The following is a 22,966-nucleotide window of genomic DNA, read 5'->3' as shown; positions in this document are numbered from 1 at the left end:
TACTGCCTAAAATGCTGCCTTCTCAACATCATGTTGGCATTATTTTAATTTTGTATTTAAATTAAACGCAATGTTTTTCTGCTTATTTGTTAAGTGGTTCCAGCATATTTTTGTGTTGTAGAATTAGTTTTTTTCTACATTGTAACATTGCTGGAGCTTTTTGGTGCTGTGATTCTGTTATGACTCTAATTCTGTGTCTCTCACTGTCTCAGGCGTCTCATTGCAGAAGCTGCCTAACAGGATATCACCAGGTTCTGAGCCCGAGTTGGAAGAGGCTTTGGAAAATATACAGGTTGCAGTTTGCACATTCGGTACCGAAGCTGATTTTATTAACTTCCCCAACCCTGCAATTAATCTTAGAATATTCCAAATCAAAATCTGAAGTGAGACTATCCATTACCGGGAGAGTAGCTTCTCTATTATATAAGGTCTGAGACGTGTAATCATTCAATAGGAGTAAAAAGACAATTGTGCATTCAGGGCTTAGCACTACTCATAAATTAATTACATTTCGAAAGCTTACTGAGTTTACGACTAGCAGAATGAGATTGCTTAACTTGACATTAAAGGGTGCTGCGATGCAATGCAGCGACATTCATCCAGACAGGTTCTTGATCACAACACTTCCGAATCATAAATATTGCATGTTTTGGCAATCTGAGGAACGTTATCTGCTGGAGTGCAAGTCATCATGCCTCAACTCAAGGCCTTTTCAAAAGCTCTGGAGTGTATGCGACAATTCTGATTAAATTTCCAACAATTATTGTGTTGTTTACCTAGACTAGGATTGCTTTTGTTTCTTGATGGTTGATTGCTTTTTCTCATTTGGATTTAATGCTACGAGACGGAAGTCTTCCGTAAAGATTAACCAGTAAACCTCTTTACTTTTTCATAAAACACAACAAAAAGCCTCGGAGTGGAGTGTGTTTAAAAAAATAAAAATAAATATGTGATAACTATGCTTCAGAAGAGTTTTGGAGCTCATCCATGGCATATAATGATTCGACTTCTTCAAACATGTCAAAAGTGTTTTGAGAGATTTTGGAGGGTTATTTCTTTTACTGAACGATGCTAAGAAATAAAAATGAAGAGGGGCTCGTTGAGGAGCAGAGTCACTGTTACAGTTTCTGACACACTTATTGGCACTTATGGTGAAGATGAAGAAGCTGAGTTGGGACTTTTAACATCAGAATGATTGAAAATATATATCCAGATCCACAAAACGGATCACCAAGCTGAAAATTAGCCAGGAGCATCAATTAATGGGCCGCTTGAGATTTTGATTAAGCAAATATTTAGATGCTTTTTAGACCTTTTTTTCCTAGTGGTGTCAAAAGGAAATGTGATATTCACTGTAATTTGTTTGTCAGTTTTTGATAACGTTCTTCTCCATGTAAGAAAAATGATTTTGGACACATCTATCCCCTCACTAAACGCGTCTGGTCGGAACCGAAATCCGCTGGAAAATGTACATCTCTTGATTTGTTTAAGAACCCTTGTGTCTGCCTGAAAATATGACAGGATATAATGAACATCTGCAGACCCCTGCACTCACTCTTGCCTTCGTGACCTGGTTCTGAATAGGATGCAGAAAATGCCACAAAACCAGGCTGTATGACTAAATACAAGAATATCTAAACATGGCCTCATTTACTTATTTGATGAATTCAAATCTAAAACATTGTTGCTGTTGGTGACACCGACGAGCTCGCGCTCGCCCGACACATGATCCGACACCCTTAAATGTCACAGTGTCATTGCTCAATCTTTCACTCGGCGAATCGTAGCGGGGGGGAAGTAGATTTGCAGAGTCTTGGCACTACAAGGTCCTGGGTGCGTCTGTTTCTGCAAGGCGTGGCAAGGCTGAATGAGCCTGAGAAATCGCACGGCTTTGGCCCTGCTGCAGCACGGGAACGGCTCATTGAGTCTGCAGGTATGGAGCCGAGAGTGAGAAATGACTGCAGTCTTTCACAGCTGGCCAGCTCTTCTCCCTCACCCTTACTATCTTTTCATAGTCATGCACCCCTGCCCTGTCTTTAAACACCGTCTCCTGCTCCCCTCACCTCACCTGCACCTTCACCTCCGTTTGCAACCCGAGTCGGGCAAAACCTCACGTGTCGCTCGTTTTTTGTTTTTTTCTTTTTGCAGCCGTCGTATTTCAGCCTCAACGTGTGAAAATATTCTCTCTGAGTGTCAGTGAGAGGGCATATTCTCTATGTACCCGTTGGCGGTTATGATTGGCCGAATGTGTTTGCAAGGTGCGGGCTGACCTGGGACATGATATGGCAGAAAACAGCATGACAGATGGCCTGTTTGACAGAAGGAATATGGGGTCTTGGCTACGGTCAACTAAGAATTGGCACGAAAGCACTGAACTTGGCCGGCTGCTGGCGTCTCCTCCTTCAATCGCTCTTTACAGTCACTAATAACATGCACATAATTCATTGCCAGTGCAAGAGCTTACAGTCGGTAAACAAAACGACAAATAAACAGAAATGAGAGAGAATGCGTTGGAATATTTAGCTCAACATGTCTTTGAAACTATAGCGCAATGTTAGAATATTGAAACCCTGCAAAAGTTTCCGTGTTTTGTAATTTCAAGAACCACAAACGTCAACCGAGCATTTTATTTATATTTTATTGAAATTTTATGTAGGAGATCAACAGAAAATGGTGAATAAGTTGAAGGAAAATGATAGTTTAATTTTCAGAATGTGCAACTACTGCAAGAAGTCTTTAGCTGCAAGTCTCTACTTGCTTTTTGCATGTTGAGGTGTAACGAAATGCTTGTTTGGGTTTACTAAATAATTTAAGCTTAGTCAGATTGGACAGAGTAAGTCAGCAAACATCAGTTTTTGAGCCTTGCAAAAAGAAAATTTCAATTAGATTTACCGTAGGTCGAGGTCAGGGGGTCTAAAATCTGCAGCTCCAGAGCCAATTATGGCTCTCTGACCTCTACACTGTGGCTCTGACAAAAATCAAATCAGAAATGTTTTTAATTCAAAGGCAAAAAGAAAGGATTGCTTTTGTTCTGTCTGTTTTTATGCTTTATCTGTACAGAGCATCTACAAGAGAAGGGGTGCAATAGTGCAAGGCTTTTAAAAGTAAATTAATGTTTTTCATTTTCAAAGTAGATGCTTTGTATTTCAAGTCTGCTGCCTACATTCCTGTTTTTTTTCTTTTGCAAAAGTTTAGTGATTCATTTTGTTATATTTATTTTGCAATAGAGGAGCAAAATTTTTATTGGAAAGTTTGCTGACCCCCTAGTCCAGACTTTTCCAATACACAAATACGCTCTAATTGAAGTCATCCTGTTGAGACTACGGCTACATGTTAAGGCTGCTGTTGACAAAATTAACAAAAATATTTATATTGTTTTACCCTTTTTTTGGGTTGAAATAAATTCATCTTGTGGCGATCTATTGTTTTTGATCATATTTAAAAAAGAAAAAAAAGTAGACTCGGTGCACTTTCAATAGAAACCGCAGGACGAAACGCAGCATAGGGACATGATTTATGGCGATAAGGTGAACTGTGGGGAGCTTCTGCCCAGCAGTACAACAACATACACATCTCCAAAGACCTGAGAGGAGTCGCATCTTTGTTTCCATCCGTCTCATGGCTCCAATCATGGGCTAATGTACCGTCATCCATCTCTGTGTCTGATGGCGCGTTCAAAGCCACTCCATTGTTTTTACTGATGAATTCTGCTCACTGTGTGGAGCCAGGCTACTAAAGCCTCATTCTGAAGTTGAGCTGGAGCTCTGTGAGTTTGGCCATGAGGGAGTAAAACATCTATTGTGAAAGAGAGCAAGCCATGCAGCGTAAAAGGGAGAGAAATTCAATTGATGCGAGGAAGGGAAAAAAAAAAAAGCAAAAAAGTCGTGGAGGTCATGGCGCTTGGAATGAATGAAAGTATACACACAATTGAGCTGATTTTTCTAGTGCAAAGTCAATTCTGGTAGTGCTCGCACAACCCCTCTTTCTTTCGGCAAGATATCTTTATTCCTAAATCACAGCTGCCTTTTGCTTGACATATCTTCATCCAGTCTGCTTTAATATCCAGCACATCTGCTCTCTCTCCCTGCATCCACCACAGATAAGGAAAGGTTCCCCTACGCATTTCCCAGAGTTGCACAGAGGCCACTTGAAATGTAAATCTCAGCTTTACTTCCCCCATGTGGGCTGCAACATTTTTATGAAAATGACCTGATTTGAATTTAGATGTGGGTACACGGGAGCAGAGGCATCCACAAAGGCACGTTCCTGTTTAACATAGAGTCGCATTAACAAGCTGCTGGTGACTCCGCTGTGTGTCCATCAAAGAGACAGAAACAAGCTGTCTGTCAAAGCCCCGGAGCTGCGGGTCTTTCCAGCTTGATGGCGAGGTGTTAATTTGAGAGCATTCAATCATTAGAGGATGAATGGCAACCGGGGATCTCGCCGTTGGAATACGCAGCGTCACATCCGGCCGACGCTGCCGTTCTCCTCTTGTCGTAGGCCCTATTAGAAACGGCACGGCGGCGTCTATATTTGCATGGTTTTTGACAGTGCGCCATCGTGAAGCGAGAGGGAAATGCTGCACGGCTTTCAGACTTGTTCGTCAAGTGAAAATCTGAAAAGATTGGTGTGGATTTGCGTCAGTCTTTTACATCACCAACCTTGATGGCAATACAGCAGAGCTGCGAGGATTTTGTGGTGTCTCTCCACCAGCTTTGTAGATGCAGACTGTTACATTTTTGCTCGTTCTTCTTGAGCAAAACAGCTCAGGGTCAGTCAGACAGGATGAACAGCTAAGTCTCATTGTTAACTTTCTCCATTTTCTTGAACCCTTTGTTGTTTATTCCAGGTGAGACTTGCTCTTGTTTACCACAGATTTTGTGAATTGACTACAGGTCTGGACTTTGCAGGGTCATTCTAACGCATCGATATATCTTCATTTAAAACTATTTGATTGGAAGTGAACGTATAGTCACATGGAGTGGCAGTATGTTCAGGGGGCTTTTCCTCTAACAGTTTTTTCTTACTTTGTTTTCATGTCCACCCTGCCCACATCAACTAGTGACCAGCTCTCCTGCTCTTGCTGAAGAACAGCATCTCCGCAGATGCTGCCACTATTTCACAGTGGGCGGTGATGTGTTCAGGGTTATGTGTGGTGCTAGCTTTCCAGTATTGTGCATGTAGACCAGAAAGTTCAACCTCGGTCTTGTCTGACCAAGAAACATTCGCCCAAACTGCAAACATTTCTTAGAAATTTTAAAAAATATATATTTTTGTATTATTCTTGCCTCTCTTCCTTGAAGTCAGATTTGTCAAACGCCACAATGAAAGTTGTTTCGTTGACTTCTAAAAGCAACTGTGGGCTCTAAGGGGTTTAAATATTCACATTTGTGATGCTGACTTTCAGTGGCCCTTTTGGAACGAATTTGTGATCCAAATCATCCAGTTTTAGCCCTGGTTGCATCTTTAGCAAAATATTCCTTCAAGTCTTTTGTGGCCTGTATTGAAGGACGTACCACAGCATGATGCTCCCATCACCATGTTCCACAGTGGTTGTGGTGCTTTCAGGCTTTTGACTTCAGCCTCACTTGAAATTTCACATATAGAACACGCCTCTGGTTTCACCTGACCAGAGGGCAACTGTTGTAGATATGCGCGAAAGACTAACTTCTCTAATAATATTGAATTTTTAAAAGAGGAAGAAAAGAACATTTATTCATCTGAACATGTGCGCAGTGCATGTTGCGAATGAATGCGAAGCTTTTCTCCGCTCTACAACACCAACGCACACCATTGTTTTAACACTCCCGGGGTCACATGAAGCGTTCCCATGGTGCTGACCTTTAACCAGATTAAATGTGATTTTGCTCTCAATATATCACAATAAAAAATAAATAAATCTAGCTTAACAAATCTCCGTCAATCCACTTGTTGCTCCATCGTTGTATGGTCTTCACTTATTTTCCTCTCCACCTGCAGGACAGCTGTGCGTCGCTGCCACGTCTCTCCTCCCCGCCGGAGTGGACGCGCGAAGTGGGGGCGCAGTGCTCAGCTAACAAAAACCTCGCTCCTGAGCTGCGCAGCTTTAACTGAAAGCGGCATTGTGGACACAGCGCCCACCTCCGCTCCTCTGGCTGTGTTTTCTTTTTCTTTGCACAAGCAGCCATTATAGCTGAGATACAAAAGTTTTTTTTTTTCTTTTCTTCTTTTTTTTTTTTGCTTGCGTGTTCAAGGTGCAAGTGCTTCTTTTGTTTAAAAGCCGAACGCGACACGGAGTGAAGGCATTCGCTGCGTGGCGCAGCGCGACAGTGCGGTGTCCGATTACGAACCACCGTGCGCCGGGCGGCTTGGTCCCGGTGAGCGCTTCCCCGTGGGGCAGAAATAGCACACTTTGGCTCCGGAGGGACGAGACGGAGCACAGAGGAATCCCTGTAGAGACAAGGAGTTTTTTTGTGTGTTTTTTTAAAATTATTATTACAATTATTTTTGAACGTGGTCGTCATTCCCAGAGACAAATAAGCTGTAAGGATATTTCATCTCCAGCTCCTCTTCATTTCCAGTTACCCTCCACCACTCTTCTCACTGGGACAAGACACGCAGTTTGGCTCAGTGCTAGATGAACGGGAGTTGGGCACTTTACTTGGTAAGAGACGAAAACATTATCATCATGTTGTGCCCGATATACGTGTCCGCTACATTGCTAGTATTTAAACAATTTGAACATTCTCACGTGGATTGTGCATCGGTTTCCTGCTAAATACGCTCACGGTTTGGTTTGGTCACTAAAGGGCGATTTCAAGTCCATTTCAGGTTTACCGGTGACATCCTGTTGCTTATATATTAAAGCACCGAACATACGCCCGCTCACGAACCACCCATAACAAAGATAATCAGTTTTAGAAGTTTTTTCCTCATGCCCTTCAATTACTGACCGCATGGTGGTGCTGGCAGAGTGCAGCCATCACCATTATGGAAGCTGAAGTCGACTCGATAACACACTCGCAGCTCTGTCTGGCTTTCCCCCCTTTCAACTCGCATCTTAATTTTTAAGTTGTTGGTTTAAACAGCATTGGTAGGTTGGAGTCAACTCGTATTCCCCCCCCCCCCCCCCCCCCCACCTCCCATGTAGCAGCAATTATAATGAACGTGACTGCAAGAGAAAGGTGTTCAGTTGCCTAAACTCCAAATTTAGCTAATAAGTCAATTGGTCAATTAATCCAGTCAGACTTCTACATTCAGACTTGGATGTATTCAGTCCAAATGCCCTCGTAAATATAGCACAACATGGTCAAGGTGATCATATAATGGAAAAAGTTACCCACCAGCTAGTTGTATCAATCATAGACTTTGCATTCATCCTTCCTCCCTAGAAGGGATCTTCCTACCTTGTAGTTTTTTGTAGTTCTTTTCCTGTTATGCTGGAAAAACCATTACTCAATAAAATACCTGCAACACCATTACTCAATAAAATAAATGCAACACCAAATTGAGGAGAACCAGTATAAAAGATATGTCACAGAGGATAAAGAGGAAACTGGATACAAAAAGAAATTAAATATCAAAAATAGCTGTTTACTTTTTGATTTGTTTCAGCATCTGAACATGTATTTATTTAGTTAAATCAATATTAAATAGTTTTGTTTTCATTTTAGCAGGTTTCATTTTTTTGAAACCATTGTTAGATAAAACTTAAATATCTTAAAAATACGTTTCAGCAGCAACAAGCGCATAGTAAATTGAGAAAAGCTAAAAATGATAGCTGCTATGCTTAGCTACACATTCTGGTCCGTTTCTACTATCTAAACCCTACACTTATTTTGTTTTTGTTTAAGTTTTCGGTTTTATTTTGCTATAAAACATATTTAAGTATTTGCTTTAATATGACATTAAATAAAAGAAAACTAACTTCCATTTAAATATAAATTGAATCTGTTTTTTTGCAAAATTTCTCAAAGTACATCAAGTTTTACGGGTTAGAAGTCGAACAGGATTCATTGCCCCATTGAAAGACAGATTCGGTGCAAATAAATGCACGTATTTTGTACTTATTTGCAACTACTGCATTCCTTCTGAGCACTTCAAAGTTGTCAAATTATCATGATCTAGCAAAGAGCTGCCCTTGAATTTGTTAACTTGTGGTTTTGCTAAACTATTCAGGGCAGAATGAAAGTTTCATTCCAGCATTTCTTAGCCTGTGAATTTGAGTATTAAGAGTGCGATTCACGTGTCTAAAAAGCCCCATTGATGCAGCCTTCAGAAACTCTTTGGGGAGATCAGCGAGAAAATGTTAAATTAAAGGAGATAATGCATATAAATGAAATGCTGTGCATCCATTTGTGCACAGCTGCCCGGCGGCTTTGTCCCCACAGCAGTTCTCATGCTCAGCGGCGTATAATTGAATGGATATAACTGTTTACTATATCATTTATGACCGATTGTTTTTCAGACCTGAGGCAAGCACCTTGTAACATGAAAATGATTACTGAGTATGAGTGCCGAGCCGTCAGCAGCCTTCTTTTGGGTATTCGGTTTTCATTTTTCACTTTTTGTTTTGATCGTGGTATTAGGCTTGATACCATGAACTGTTTAATCTAATCTTAAAGGCTCAGACCCATCACAGTGTTCATCCCTGATCCCTTCTGTCATCACACTGTGCTCACCGATAGAAACACGTAACCCATGTCTGGACGGGATCTGGCTGCCTCTCAAAACACAAAAATATTACTCTTAGGTAAATTGTTTGCTCCGAATTACCCCCCAGGTACGAGTGTGTGTGTATAGTTGTTTGTCCTATGTTGCCCTTTGATGGACTGGCGACCTGTCCCAAGGTAAAGCTCGTCTCTTGCTTTGGAGATGGGCGTAACCCCCCCCCCCCACCCCCCGTCCCCCCAATGACCTTTTACTGATGAACGGGTTTAGACAATGGCGAGATGGATGGAGATCGAGAAGGCAAAATTACTTTCACTCTGTCTAGGCCTTACTGGACTGTGAATGCTGAAATTCTTTGGGAATATTGAAAACAGGAACAAAGACTGAAAATACAAATTCAGTTTCATTTAGAGTGTGATTACATCCATTTTCAGAAGACAGGTCAGTTTATATTGACGGTGAGCTTGTTTAAAAATAAGCCAAACCGCAGAGTTGAAAGTAATTAGAAAAACCTGATGCTCTCAGATTTGATTACATGTCGGTTTTTTACAAAAAAAAATAAATGGAGTGAATAGTTTTGGCAAGTCTGATGGGAATTTTGAGACATTTTGCAGGCGGAAAATTGCGCGTGCGCTCATAACTACATAAACACCACTACGATTTATCCACTCGAATTGAAACTGGCACACTTAACAACTGCAAAAAATTGTCTTCCCCGAGTACGCAGTTGCATCTTCCTGAGTTCGTAGTGAAGAACGCTGTTTGACCAGCAGCGCTGATATTTGCATTGCGATGGCAGATTGCCCTACCACTGACACCAGCACAAACACAGCAATTAGCCCTAGCCAGGAAGAACTCTGTGATGAAAATGATCCCGGCGGCCCCGGCAGCCCACACGGTAACTATGGAAACCCACGGAATGACAAGCCAATTGTTGTTGACCTTTGTGATCCGGCGTCTCAATGGGGGTCCGGCCCTGCTGAGAGTGAGAGTAAAAGGCATAATCATGCACATGTAAACTAAACAGTCATTACCCTATGGCCCCAGAGTGTTCTTCTTTTAAGAGCCTTTTGGTTAATTATTTATCTGGCACCAACAAAGTAGATTATTTTTTAGGATGGCTGGTGTCTGTTCACTCTGCCTTTACAAAGAATTTGACTTTATTGGCTGAGAACTGCATGACAGAACGGATTTTACTAAATTTCTCCCAGTAGGCAAATTATTCCTCCTATGCAAGTAAACTCAGAGGCTCAAACAATAGTTGAAGTGGTTTCTGTTGCTTCCTGCTGGGTTTTGTCCTCACATTACCCAGAGGTATTTATACATCACAGCCACTTTGTCATCATTTAATTCCTCCCTTCTTTCTCCTGACACTTGCGGTTTCAGGCTTGGTGTGGACCCATACAGTGCCATGCAAATGTTTTTGTTTTTTTTGTTTTTCAAATTTTGTTTTGTTAGAACAACACAATTCTATGTATTTTATAAAATCTACAAACCTTTGGGACTCATTTGTCTTCAGCCCCCTGAGTTAGTTTTATGCAGAACCACATATCTTATCTTTTTTTTTTTTTCCACAAAATACGTCACGTTTAACAAGATCAGATGGGGAGCGCTCGTGAACATTGATTTTCAAATCTTTCCACAGATTCCCAGTTGGATTTAAGTCTAGACTTTGACTGGGCCATTCAATCGCATAAAAATACTTATCAACTATCACATTTATTAATCATATTATATCACATATCATATAAAAAGTTCAACAGGTATGGGGGGTTGTTTTGATCATAAGCACATTTTTTTTTCTGTTTAAGTCTGTAGCACTGAGTTTTGATTCCTTCCTGGTTTATTTCCACATAAATGAGAAAGTTGCAATGGTGTGTGCAAACATTTTACCCCCCTCCTTTTATTTGTGCTATTGTCTGTCATTTTGAGAGATGGTATGGTGTTTCTATAGCAACTCGAAGGTTTCCCACAGTGAATTTGAGAGCCTGTCCGTCACAAAGGGAATGAAAGTTAGTCATTCACTGCATTTCTGTTTTTCATCGCCAAAGAGGAAATTATGGTACGGCAACAACACAGCATCTGTTGTTTATCCACACAAACCCGACATGACACTACACTTGAAACCAGATGTTTACATACAACCGTGACTGTTGGAAGGACGCATAAGCCTTTTCCACAATCCTGCGAAATCCTAAGGAAAGGTATGTGCTCTTGACTTTGCAGAAAGTGATGAAAAAAAGGCAGTTTTGTAGAATTTAGTAAGAAACCAAGACCTAAAACAGAAAAAACTTTAATCTGATTTAATTTCAGACATTGAGGGGGGAAAAAAAGCGATGCGTACCTGTGTACAGTTTATGCAAATGTCTGATTCCAGCATCGTCAATTGTGTTCCGTCGCCTTCTCTCAGAGCTAATCCGTAATGATTTGGCATTTTTACAGAATAATGAAATTTAGTGAGGTTATCAAAGAGGAGAAACTTTCAGAATTGCATCAGACATGAGCAAGAGGTGGGACTGACATGATGAAAAGTGCTCACGTATCAGACAAAACACGCACGCAGCAGTTCTCTGATGGGACGCATCCTTGTTGAACAGGCAGGGGGGGAGCACTGTAATTTCACACTGCATGTTAAACAGCACAAGAGCAGGTGTTGGAAATTTGACTTCAGAGACAGAGGAAGAGAAAACGCAGGCAGGTGACACACACAGTCCTAAACCCGCTATTATTATTATTATTATTATTATTATTATTATTATTATTATTATTGTCGTTGGGTTTGAGCGCGAATATCTGCGATTTTGAGTGAAACATCCAGTTTTCATGTCGGCACGTCAGAGGGAATTATCTCCGCTGAGCCCGCCAGTCACTCGCCCTGCACTGTTACACTACATTAGCTCTGTCCTCTTTCTCCACTACAACCTCAAACTGAGCTCAAATAGCAAAAGGAGTCTGTCTTTTAACCATGACATGAGCACAGAACCAAAAAGAGGGACCGTATTTGGGTCACGATTAAGTAATCCCCAAAGCCTCTTTTTCTTTTTTTCTTTTTTTTTTTGCACTCGGGGGATCAAGCTGCGAGGATGTTAGAAAGGTTAAAAGAAGAGAGATGGTGGCAAACTTAAGCGACAACAGAAGTGATTACTGTAAACTTTTTTTGTTGTTGTTTTGACTTCATTTTCTTCTATATTTGTATCAGTAGGAGGTAGGGAAGAGGGATAGGTGAAGAGGAACACGGGCAGTAAGAAGGGGGGGATGAGGCGTGATGAGCAGGGGGGGCTGCAGGGGAGAAGAGGTGAAAAGAGGATTTAAAATGAGAGAATCCAGGATGAAAAAGGGAAGATGCTTTGCCAGCCTTTGTTTATTGACTGATCGGGTGCTCTGGGGCCATTTGGATAGGGAAGTGAGTCATGAGTTTTCACCAAGCGCACAGGCAGACAGAGGGGTTAGTACATGCTTTTTTTGTCTTTTTTTTCTCTCCTCTGTGGGATGTCACCCTGTAGTAATTCTGTGAAAGATGAACGACTTTCAAGTAGAAATGAGAGGATCATTTGATAGCAGGGCTCTGCTCGTATAATTCTCCTTTTGTAGGAGCCTCTTCATTTCACGCTGCGGCTCGCACCTCGGAGGTGAGAGTAAAACTGGACTGCCTCCTGTGAGACTTTAACACTCTCTGCTATGTATAGGCACAACTAAATTAACAGCCAGCTATTACTAAAGCAGGGGCTCAGCTTGTGTTTGCTTTCGGATTTTGTATATAAGCAGAGGAAGTGACTTGCCTGAAAATCTTTTAATGATTTTTGGTTGAGATGCTCTGATCTTTAATTTAAATGCCTCCCCCCCCCCCATCCCCCAAGGAAGAGCAGTTTGTCTTACATATATAGTCTTGTGCTTATCCTGGTGTCACAAACAAATATATAAAATGTCTCAGCTATGCTGCTACCATTTGCCTTCGGCTGCATTATTATTAAAAAGATTGATAATTACATTTTCTTTCTTGCTAGTGTCAATATTGTGTTACAGAGCTGATAAATCATCATGCAGACTGCTAAGAGTAAGTAGGAGGAGGGAGATGCAACAGATATTAATATCAGAGGTTTAAAGAAAATATGGCTGTCATTTTGTCATCGGTAGAGTCTTTTCCATGTGCAACAGCCGACTTCTCATGTAGTAATCCCTACACTGGAAATATGCTTTAAATTCAGGCTGTCAAATCATTATGCTCTATTACAGATGGACATGAAATCAAAACAATTGGATAAAACAGATTTCCATGTTCAAGCCTTCCTCTTGTATAAACCTCTAGATTTGTTTCCTTTGTAATTGTTACTCTTGCAGCCTGAGATGTCCTCCACTGCTCTATATGTTTGCAGAAAATACAAGACAGATATCTGTTATATTGACTCTCTGTCCACAAAAGGGCAGCACTGAAAAGGTGGTGTTGCACAGAAAGACTCACTCTGCAGCAACAGTCTGTCTGCTGACAACTTGTCAGTAAGGAAGGCAGCAAATGGCTGTGCTAAAAGTTGCTAAATTAATTCAGTACCTAATTTGCATGGTTTACTATTTAGATGTACCTATCTAAATGTTGCAAATCATGCATGGTTTACAACATTGTGGGAATGACGATGCAAGTTAAACATCCCCCAAAAATAAATATTTTTAATTGAATTAAAAGAATTTTTAAGAGTGCTAGTTATTTTTTTAAAACAGTGCTTTACTTTTCAACGGTAGGTAGCTGCATTGAGTACTAGTGGCCAATATAGGGGTGCCACACAACCACTATGCTAAAGCTAAATCATAGATTGTGGGTCGGTGACGTCCGCCGAATATCCGACCGTAGAATGGCATCAGTTTTGGGTGTTGCACCAATATTGGATCTGATTGATCCAATCTGTACTTTTTAGGGTTTTATTCCTCTCTGGTATTGCCTCCATTGCTTCTTATCTTAATTGAGTGCATCATTTTTGGGATACAAAAAGTGCTTTTGATGTAATATGTTTAGAGCTATCCCAGCTTCGTGTTCTCTGTAGCAACACAAACAGCCAGAAAAGCTCTAATTTGATCAGTGAGAGGATATAAATACAGAAAATCCTTTAATCTTCAGCAAATGAAAACATTTATCTATGCTTTGAAATATTACGCAGGGCTTATCAGAGCAATATATACTGGGGGGAAGAAAAAAAAGCCGAGTTATAAGACGATACTTTACCCAGCAGATGAATGAGAAAATCAAATCACAGAGGATGCCGAATTCTTTTTATCCAACCTCATGTGAAAGTTTGTGATAACATCAAAAAGATAAAACAGTCCACTACATGCATTTCAGCAAGGGGAAAAAAAAGAGATACTGAGGGAGATGAGGGGCGATATGAAGGCAAAGAGATAAGAACTTCGGTTTCCAAGACAAAAAGGGAAAGAATCTGATTCCTGAATGGAAAAGTAAAGAGTAGGAGGGAGAAAATTGAGGAGATGGAGATAGGGAGGGATGAGTAAACACCACATGGAGCAGGTCTGAGGGAAATAATTGTACATGGAGCTTCTCTCAATAGGAACCCACCCAGTAGGTCCCTGAGTGAGCTGGTCAGTTGGATTCAGCTGTCAGTGGGAGAGCGAAAAGGACAGATAGGCAAAGAGTTTGGCCTGACAGGATGGTGGAGGGGAGAGAGAGATCAATTTTCTGAAACCTTTTTACTGGTATATTTTCTGGATGCTCACTCAAGACATTCCCAAGTTTCTACACACTGTCAACTCTCTTAACTGTAGTCTGCTGGATTTTACTCTAGACTTTCCCAACTGACCCTCAGGTGCTTTGCAGACTATTTTCCACTTTGGACTTTAGCCCTTAGGCATTTGAAAGTAGTGGAGATTTGGAACTTTCTTGCTAATTCTTGGCCATGGTTCAGTGGGTATTTATTACTACTTTATTTATTTTTATTCAAAGGAAACTTGTCCACTTAAATAATTGGATATTAAACAAGTCTTTCCGATGTTCACTTTGGCTTTGGCAATACACCGTTGTCTTCTCATTAAACTTCTGCACATGTAAAAGATTATAGAGGAGTCTTCAAACTTATAAGGCCGTGGCATCATAGAACCTCTTTTCTACACTGAAAATAATCTTGCAACCCTCAGGCTTCTGCAGTGACCCTATGGATAACTTACAATGTTTAAAACCAAGCTGAGTCCTTGTGAAAGACCAATCCAAAATTATGTGTTTTACTTTCAATAAATTTATTAACCAAATACATTTAACAGATAAAGACATTCATTCCCCTTTTTAACATTTTGTCCCTTTGCAACCTTTTAACATGCCATGCTCCCGTGAAACGTGTTGGTGGCATCATCATGTTTTTCCTCAACATGGACTGATAATCTAGTCACAATGGGTGAGATGTGGGATGGAGCCAAATTCAAGGCAATGCTGGAAGAAAACTCGATTGAGACGGAGAAAACCTTGAGACTGGGACAACAGCCATAAATATACAGCCGGTAGGATGATGATGATGATGTGGTTCAGATCAAAGTGTTTTCTCTTCTTTTCTTTTTCCGTCGTCTTTTTTTTTTCTTCTAAAATATAGATCAAGGCACTTTCTTGTGTTAAAATGACTGAAAGTCTAGACCTGTGGGAAGACTTGACACTCTCAATCCAGTTTGATGCAGCCTGGAGCAATTTTGCAAATAAGAATGAGAATCACAGTGGACAAATACACCTTTTAGATATTTATTACTAAAAGCATCTTCGAAGCATGTCATTTTCTTTTCCACTTGATAATTATGTTGTGTGTTGTGTTGGTCTGTCACATAAAATCCAAATAAAAACACCTTGGAGATACAGAAAACGCTAGCCTTGAAATTAAGAAATGTAATACGCGGCCACATCTTTATATTTTTGTGACGGCTTCTCAAAACAAAACAAGGAAAAACCACAAAAAAAAGCACGAGGTTAAGTGTTTTTTTTGTTGTTTTTTTATTCATTCGCCCTTTGATTTCCAGAAACTCTCCCTCAATTGCAGCACGCTCTCAAGACACGAGACTCTCAAGAGTCATGCTCTTTGCCAGACCAGGGTGATTATGGTCTGGCGACTCCAAGACACAATGCTGCCTCAGTTCTGAAGGTGAAACCACATAGTGGACATGTGGTCTGATCTAAACCAACAGCAAATAATAAAGTGTTCATTATTCCCTCTGAATACCCTTTCAGTCCATCTTAAATAAACAGGCTGGAGAAAAGGACGACCAGTAACCGCGTGGCTTCCTGCCAACATCGAGCTTCTTGTTCTATACATTTAAGCCAGACTTGACTGTGATACATTTTTTTATGTGTGCATGACAGCAAGTGGTCATTTGGAGCTGAATACTTTTGTGCATAAGTGGGAGGTTTGTTTCAAGGGATATTGTCTTATGGGAAATTAAGTCTAGCCAGGTACTGGGTTGCAGCGATAAGGACGTAAGCTGCGGCAGAAAGCAATACAATAAATCTTTAGGTATTGCTGGGGACTACTCTTTGTTTCCATACACAGTCCAGGGTTGGTTAATGCAGTGGTTTCATTATGCTGTTTGTTAAAACAAGAGCGTTTATGTTCTTCTACTAGAGCTCTGTAGAGTTCCTCTGACATTCCCTGGAGACGTGAACTTTAGTATTTCATCAGTGTTTGATCAAATACTATGCAGATTATTGATCTTGTTCTTCTGTGTTGGTAAAGATTATTTAAATAACGACTATGAAAAGGCAAAAAAAAAAAAAAATGCTGATCATATGAAGATACTAAACTCAGAATATTAACAATGTAACAAGTAAGGTTCCAGCACCATAATTCTTTTTTATTCCCACTCATTTCAATGTTCATCTGTTGTTGGATTTGCAGTTTCACCCATTTTTTATAACTGTCTGGGCCAGCTTTCCTCACACAGGAACTCTTATTTTACTCGATTTGTCCAAGTTGCTTCGGCTGCAAAATAAGTCCAAATTATCAGCCACCCACCACCATGTTTTACGGTTGAGCTGAAGGAATGCCTGCTATGGCCAAACGTCACCCTGCTGGTCACATCTTTTAAAAATGGCATACTTCCAGAAGTCCTGAACTTTGTTCCCAGAAAAAAAAGAGGCATGTTTTAATGACAACCTATTCAATCAAACTCTTCTGGTCGTTGTTTTTTATTATTATTGTACTGCCATAAACTTTTTATCATTTAACTGAGGTTCATAAAGTATGCAGTTTTTCTGGTTAGGTCAAATTGATGGAGTATTTAACTGCCTGTTCAAAATTCCTGATGATATCTTGGATGCCTGCCATTGAGTTAAAGCACACACACCTGAATAACTCAAGCCGGCAAGATGCTGGGTGTTTTTTTTTTCCTCTTTCGTTGGTGCACACAGTTGATGAGGATTTCCGAGTCACGTCCACGAGATAAAGCAATTCATTCACATCAACACAGCAGCCTTCTGTGTTATCAGCTGTTTATTACTTTGTAAGACCTATTTTTTTTGTAAAGGCATGGCATTATCTCACTTCCCCTGTTATTTCACTGAAACACGGAAGAGATGGCCTGTAGTTTAAGGTTTCTGAGGTTACAATTAACATTTGGGAACATCTGGAGTCCTTTGAATGTGTTTTTTTGTTTGTTTTTGTTTTTGATGTTTAATACCCCTTTGGCTGTGTTGGAGCGTATTGACATGTTTATCGCCTGATGCTGAAATGCCATCATTTCTGGCATTCAGACAGATGGAGCTAGTTATGATTGGCTGTTTATCTCACTCTCAATCAATTTTTATCCAATGACTTTTAAAAAAAAAAAACTACTTAAATCTAGGATGTACGTTCCACAAATTCAGAAAATAATTCATAGAATATGTTTTTGAATTGTTTAAATGGAGTAGACTACTAAGTGTGGTCACACTAAATACTCAAACTACAGCTAAATGGTATAAAACACAATTTTACACTTCACAAATGCTTTCACAAACAGTGAAAGCATTGGTGGATGGACCTCTTGATAGGGAGCATTAAAGCAGCATTCACACTAACCATTATGGAAAACTACTGAAGATACTCATCCGTTTTCCACACAGGCTTAAGCTTTTCATGTTAGTGACAGCCTTGGCGCCTTTCTTCATCATCTTATATAGCAAAGGAGAAATATGGGCACACATGAGAGTAATTATCTATTTAAATGGTTTACAAAGGGTAAAAATCAAAAACTGAAATACAAGTTGTAAAGTAAAACCTCTTTATGAATATTAAACTGTTTTTTAACAGGCAACTGCATTAATACTACAGCACCTTGAAGACGGGGAGAATATGCCAAGATTCAGGTTTTCAATCTTGAACAACTCAATCAATATTCAGTCCAGTGACTGATCTTCAAATAAGATCTTTTATAAGATTACCTTATTAAAAATGTAAGATCTTTATGGAAAGACGCTCTACAGCCACAAAGTAAAAATCTATAAATTAATCAAACAATCCACCAACTTTTCTTTAGTTTTAAACTTCCTGTGGGAGTTGGCTGTGCAAATGTGCTGCAGTGCTAATATTAGCACTAGTTTTGTGAACGTGTGCAGAAAAAATTAATGTAGACTAATAAAATACTCATTTTTAATGATATTTTTATCTTGGTTAAAGATGAGTTATTCAGTTGAAGTATGTCACCAGAAAAGATCAAATGTGGGATACATTTATAATGTTTCTCAAATTTACTTTTGGATAATTTTAACTATTGGCTTAAAAAAAAAAAATTCTTAGTCACTCGTGTTTTATTTGCATTTATTGTAGTTATTTTATTTCATATGTCATGATCCATGTTGATTTATTAACAGATGATCCTTATTCCTGTTTCTAAGTCATAAGGAGAAGGCAGGGTTGTACCAGTCGTAAGGTGCGCATTGTGTTTTGTTATGTTGTTTGGAGAAGCTTTACAGCCTGCGGCATCTCCCAGCGTTGGCAGAGATCTGAGAAAGTGAGTCTGCTAAGATAGCGACTGTACTGAAATCAGCAAATAAATCCTTGAGCTAACCAGAGTGAGTTCAGGCATTTACAAAAATAGCTGTTTTTGTGTGTGTACATATAGGAAGCAACATATATAGCTCTGTTTATTTCACATGCAGCTTGGATGCATGTGTCAGGACTTCAGGGGGTCAGCGGGTCGCACTTCCACTGAAAGGAACGTCTCCTCTTTCACATTCTCATAATGGTTTTGCTCCAGCTTGTTGACCCCAGCTTGAGCCTATTCACCTAAATACTGACCTCCAGCTTTCGCTCTGCCTTGTTATGGAGATTCAGGTATGCTAGGGAGAGAAGCACATTTTCAGAAAACCTCATGAATGTGCTATCTTTTTTTTTTATTTTTTTTTAACTTTATCATGAAAACAGGGAACCAAGCGAAGAAGGCTGGTACTTTATCACCCCTTGACGATAACCTGGGATCAGTGAAGACACGTTGTTTTGTATAGGGGATGTTGTTGCGGGCAACTTTGCGCAGTAGTTTTTGACTTAAAACCTTTGCAGAATTTTTCAGACTGTCATAGTGCTGGAAAGAACTCCTACGCAGAACATCCTTCTCCTGTCTGCTTGCACTACACACAGCGTGGTATTACCGTGCTCTGGTTGTCATTAAAAATAGACCTCTGCCCTTATGAAACCATTGCCCTGTAGCATCCTGATCTATTTTGTACTCCACAGTCCTCCCTTGGGGGCTTATAGGAGGAAAAGCACTCCCTTTACTGTTATGGTTAAGGGCAAAGGGGGATAGGGGGATCTTTTCCTGCGTCTTTTTGTTAACTTAAGAAAAACATCAAAAAGGAGAGACAACACACAATATGAAGCAAAAACCGATACAAGGGACCATCAAGCAGCTGACTCTCAGGAGGTAATTGTGCAACTGCTCTTTGTTTGGTTCTTTAAAGCCTTTGCTGGTTAAAAAAAAACAGGAGAGTTGAAGTTTATTCATTTCTTCTTTTCAGCTCATAACTTTTTTCCTTCTTCTAAGTGACTTGTATAAGCATTTCTTAAAGAAATAGGCTCCCATCATTGTAAAAAAAATGTTTTTTTTATATAAATTTATTGTTATATATTTTTGATGAACAACAGTTATTGTGGTTTTGACACCATGGGGTCTCTGCATCAGGGACTGGCATGAGCACTTAAAAATGTGCCTGTCAAATACTCCAATACAAGTTTTATTCGCTTATATTTATGCCTAATCCGTGAGTTTATGGCTGCAAACCAAATTGATATTTGACAATAAAATTAGTTAAATTTTTTTTTACATGTATTTAGGCTTAGTTTGATCATTTTTTGTTGAAAGTCAAAAGATTTTGCACTAATAAAAATGGAACTTTATTGATTTTCACTTCATCCAGAAATGTTTAAATGCAGATTAGATTGGTGTACTGATTTGTCCAATAAAAAAAAATACAGTTTGAGAAGATCAGGGGGTCGAAACTGAATGTTATAAGTTACCTAGAAATGGTAAAATCCCAGATAACTGCCTCATTCAGACACAGGAGCAGTTTGTCATTTTGGCTGGGGAACAAATGTGCATAAAACGAGTATTAGAGCAACATGTCATTGTCATCAGCATAATCCTACAATCACACCATGTCCTCATGTCTTTATCCTTCAGTTCCACGAGCTAAATCAAACAACTCCTTGTTTCTTGTAGTCCTAGTAATATACTAACCATTATTTTATTTTCTTTTTTACCCAAAGTGAAATTTCATTCCCAAAGTGGAATTTCGCACCTTCTCAAAAAGCCAGGGTTTTATAGATTTAGCTCAACCTGTTAAAGTAATTGATAAATCAGGAGTGTCTATTACAGTCAATAGACACTGTATGTCACCTCAGTTTTTAATGTGATAACTGAGGGCTTTAAGAGTTTCCACTTTTTAGAAACTACAACATATGTGTTGACAAAACTTCTTAAAAATTATTTTTCTAAAAGATCCATATTTAGTCAAAGAACATAATTAGAAAAAAATGAAAGGTTAGGGTTGTTAACTTCAATGTGCATTTGTGTGTCAACTTGCAAGGCAGCAGTGTCACAGAGCAGCTATAGAAATTGTGTTTCTGCCTCCGTGGCTGGACTATAATTTAGCTGCAAGCTTGATTAGGTGTCAGCCTGTCACTCCAAACATTCGCGCGCACTTCTGTGTGCTCTTGTCGTGCAAAAGAATATGAATTGATGGGCTGATTGATGCAGATTATCCGGGCGTATTAATCGCTTGAAAGCACAAAAAGGTTTAGCATGACGTTTGTGTCCATATAGCACGGCAGAATGCTTTCATGGCAAAGCTTTTACGGAAAATGTGTAGCACAGACGAGCAAGAGAAGCAGGAACTCAACAAAGCGCGTGTAGAATTTGTGAGTTATGTTAAGAAGTAACAGAGTCGAAGTAAAAACACACCTGGAGGCCACGTGTGGATTATCCCGCCCACCCCACTGGCGTCCCGGGTAGGAAAACTCCAAAGTCATCATTATAGCTAAGGGTGAAGGGGATCATTAAGTCATTATTTATGTGCTTGCTGCTGTTTTATCACCTCCAGACGCAGTCTTGCAACGCAGACACCCACACTCGCAGCCCCAGAAGAATAGCCTAATTGTTCGCGTTGGCCCAAGGGGTTGTGTCTAACAGAAAAAGTGCAGACATTAACAGTCTTGGGCAGCTGCAGAAAACACTAACCCACCTTATTTTTTTTTTTTGTTCCAACCTCCTTGCTCCCCTTCCTCACTGGGCTTGTTTGCACCCTATTTGGGTTTATTTACACAATGCTCCCAAGAACCCCCTGCACTTGCTGTGGCTTGAGGTATGCAGTAGCAGAGGGGAAAGTTTTTACAGGCAATTTCCCCTTTAGAATAGTTTGCTGGATGAGCTCAGTTGAAAGCATGCCGCTATAACAGAGCACTTTGTGCCTCCGCTCAATCAATTTCCCCGTCTTCCTGTGCAACTTTTTTTCTTTTTTTTTTCCTGTAAAAAGCATGCTGAGCTTTGTGGGAAACTTGAGCAAGTTGGTTTATTTCACACTGAGCATGTTTTTTTCGGGGGGAGGCAGAGTGAACCTGAATCATTTTTCACCTGTTCTTTCATAATATTTACCCAGTTGTGGATGATCACAGTCACGTTTTAAAGAAAACCGAAAGACTGTCTGGAAACAGAGACACTTAAGTCTTAAACAGAAAAGTAGACGAGGCATCGGATTGGATTTTAAGCAGACCCACTTTGTGTCGTACCTGGAGCTGTGGCTCTTGTGAAAGGCCACTCAGACTCGGCCCTCTGGACGCTGCAGTCTCAGATGCTTGCGGCGCCGCTGTTTCCCCCCGGTGTTTCCTTTCATTTTACTTTAAAGGTGTCAAGGGGTGTTGCTTTTCCAGCTGCGCCCAGCCATTTCACCTCAAGTCTGTCCTGCTGTTATTTTCATGTCCTGATTCAATTACCTCTCTAGGACCGGTCCACTGACACATGACATGAGCACACCGGGGCTACAGAAATGTGAAGAAATTGTCCTTTTTTTTGGCATGTGGGTTGTTATATATATGGGAATGCCATGGGGTTTCCTTCACAGCCAAACCACACTTCAACTCCATTCCAACTTCTGGAACTCCAAGGGCTTTTTGAAGCACTATTAGGCTTGTCTTTCTTTTCCTCTAAAATCCACGTTTTGGTAATCCTCTCCACTGTCCTCCTTACTCATAGCTCCTTTTGTTCCTACCTGACCTGTTTAACACCCCCTCTCCTCTTGAGCGCAACCTGCTCCAGTCTCCCGACCACTGCTCACTTTCACCTCATCCAACCTCCACCCATCTTGATCCCTTTCATATTTTCCTCCTCTATTATTTTCATTATATCCAGCCCCTCTCCTTCAATCTGCTTTAAGTGACCCTAAACTTGACTTTCTCGCTCCACCTTTTTTACTCCGTCTCCTTTGAAGAGCAGCTCCGGGTGAGGACGTTCATTCTCTGAGTTTCAGCCTTGCAGCTTGGTGCCTTCAATAAATTACAGGCAGACTGACATACACAGAAATTCATTTATCATTATAGACATTTACACATTTGCTTCTACCCCTAAGCTGAATGGAAAGCTGTGTTTGGTGAGTTTGATGGATGCAGGCATCCAGGAAAACTCACAAAAGCATTCAGCTGAAAATTCAAAAAGCAGTATTACGTCACTGTCATGGATGTGTGCACTTAAATCATTCTCCCTTTTTTCAATCGACTCCAATAGGTCAATCTAAACTTGTTGAATCTTGGTGGAAAGGACTTTGGTTATCTTACAGGAGGCTTGCAATCAGGAAAAGATTCTGCTGTAGTATTTTACTACA

At 40.2% G+C, this 22,966-nt stretch overlaps 1 protein-coding gene across 6 annotated transcripts in view; it reads left to right on the top strand.

Moving 5' to 3' along the window:
• sema5a (sema domain, seven thrombospondin repeats (type 1 and type 1-like), transmembrane domain (TM) and short cytoplasmic domain, (semaphorin) 5A) overlaps positions 1 to 22,966 on the top strand; it is a 157,205-nt gene that overhangs the window by 5,035 nt on the left and 129,204 nt on the right. For 3 of the 6 annotated variants that reach the window (XR_536469.3, XR_536468.3, XM_017301956.2), the window contains exon 1: positions 5,984 to 6,643. The exons of 1 other annotated variant lie outside the window; for it this stretch is intronic. The gene's annotated coding sequence lies outside the window, so the exon portion shown is untranslated. Of the gene's footprint in view, positions 1 to 5,983; positions 6,644 to 19,373; positions 19,519 to 22,966 lie in introns of those variants that run through there. 2 more of the 6 variants (XM_008438631.3, XM_008438632.3) reach the window with 2 other exon arrangements.

The sequence above is a fragment of the Poecilia reticulata genome, chromosome 20 (assembly GCF_904066995.2).
Source record: "Poecilia reticulata chromosome 20, P_reticulata-male-v2, whole genome shotgun sequence".
Taxonomy (NCBI): domain Eukaryota; kingdom Metazoa; phylum Chordata; class Actinopteri; order Cyprinodontiformes; family Poeciliidae; genus Poecilia; species Poecilia reticulata.
Note: the sequence above shows the minus strand (reverse complement) of the source record. Positions and strands in the feature narration are given on the sequence as shown.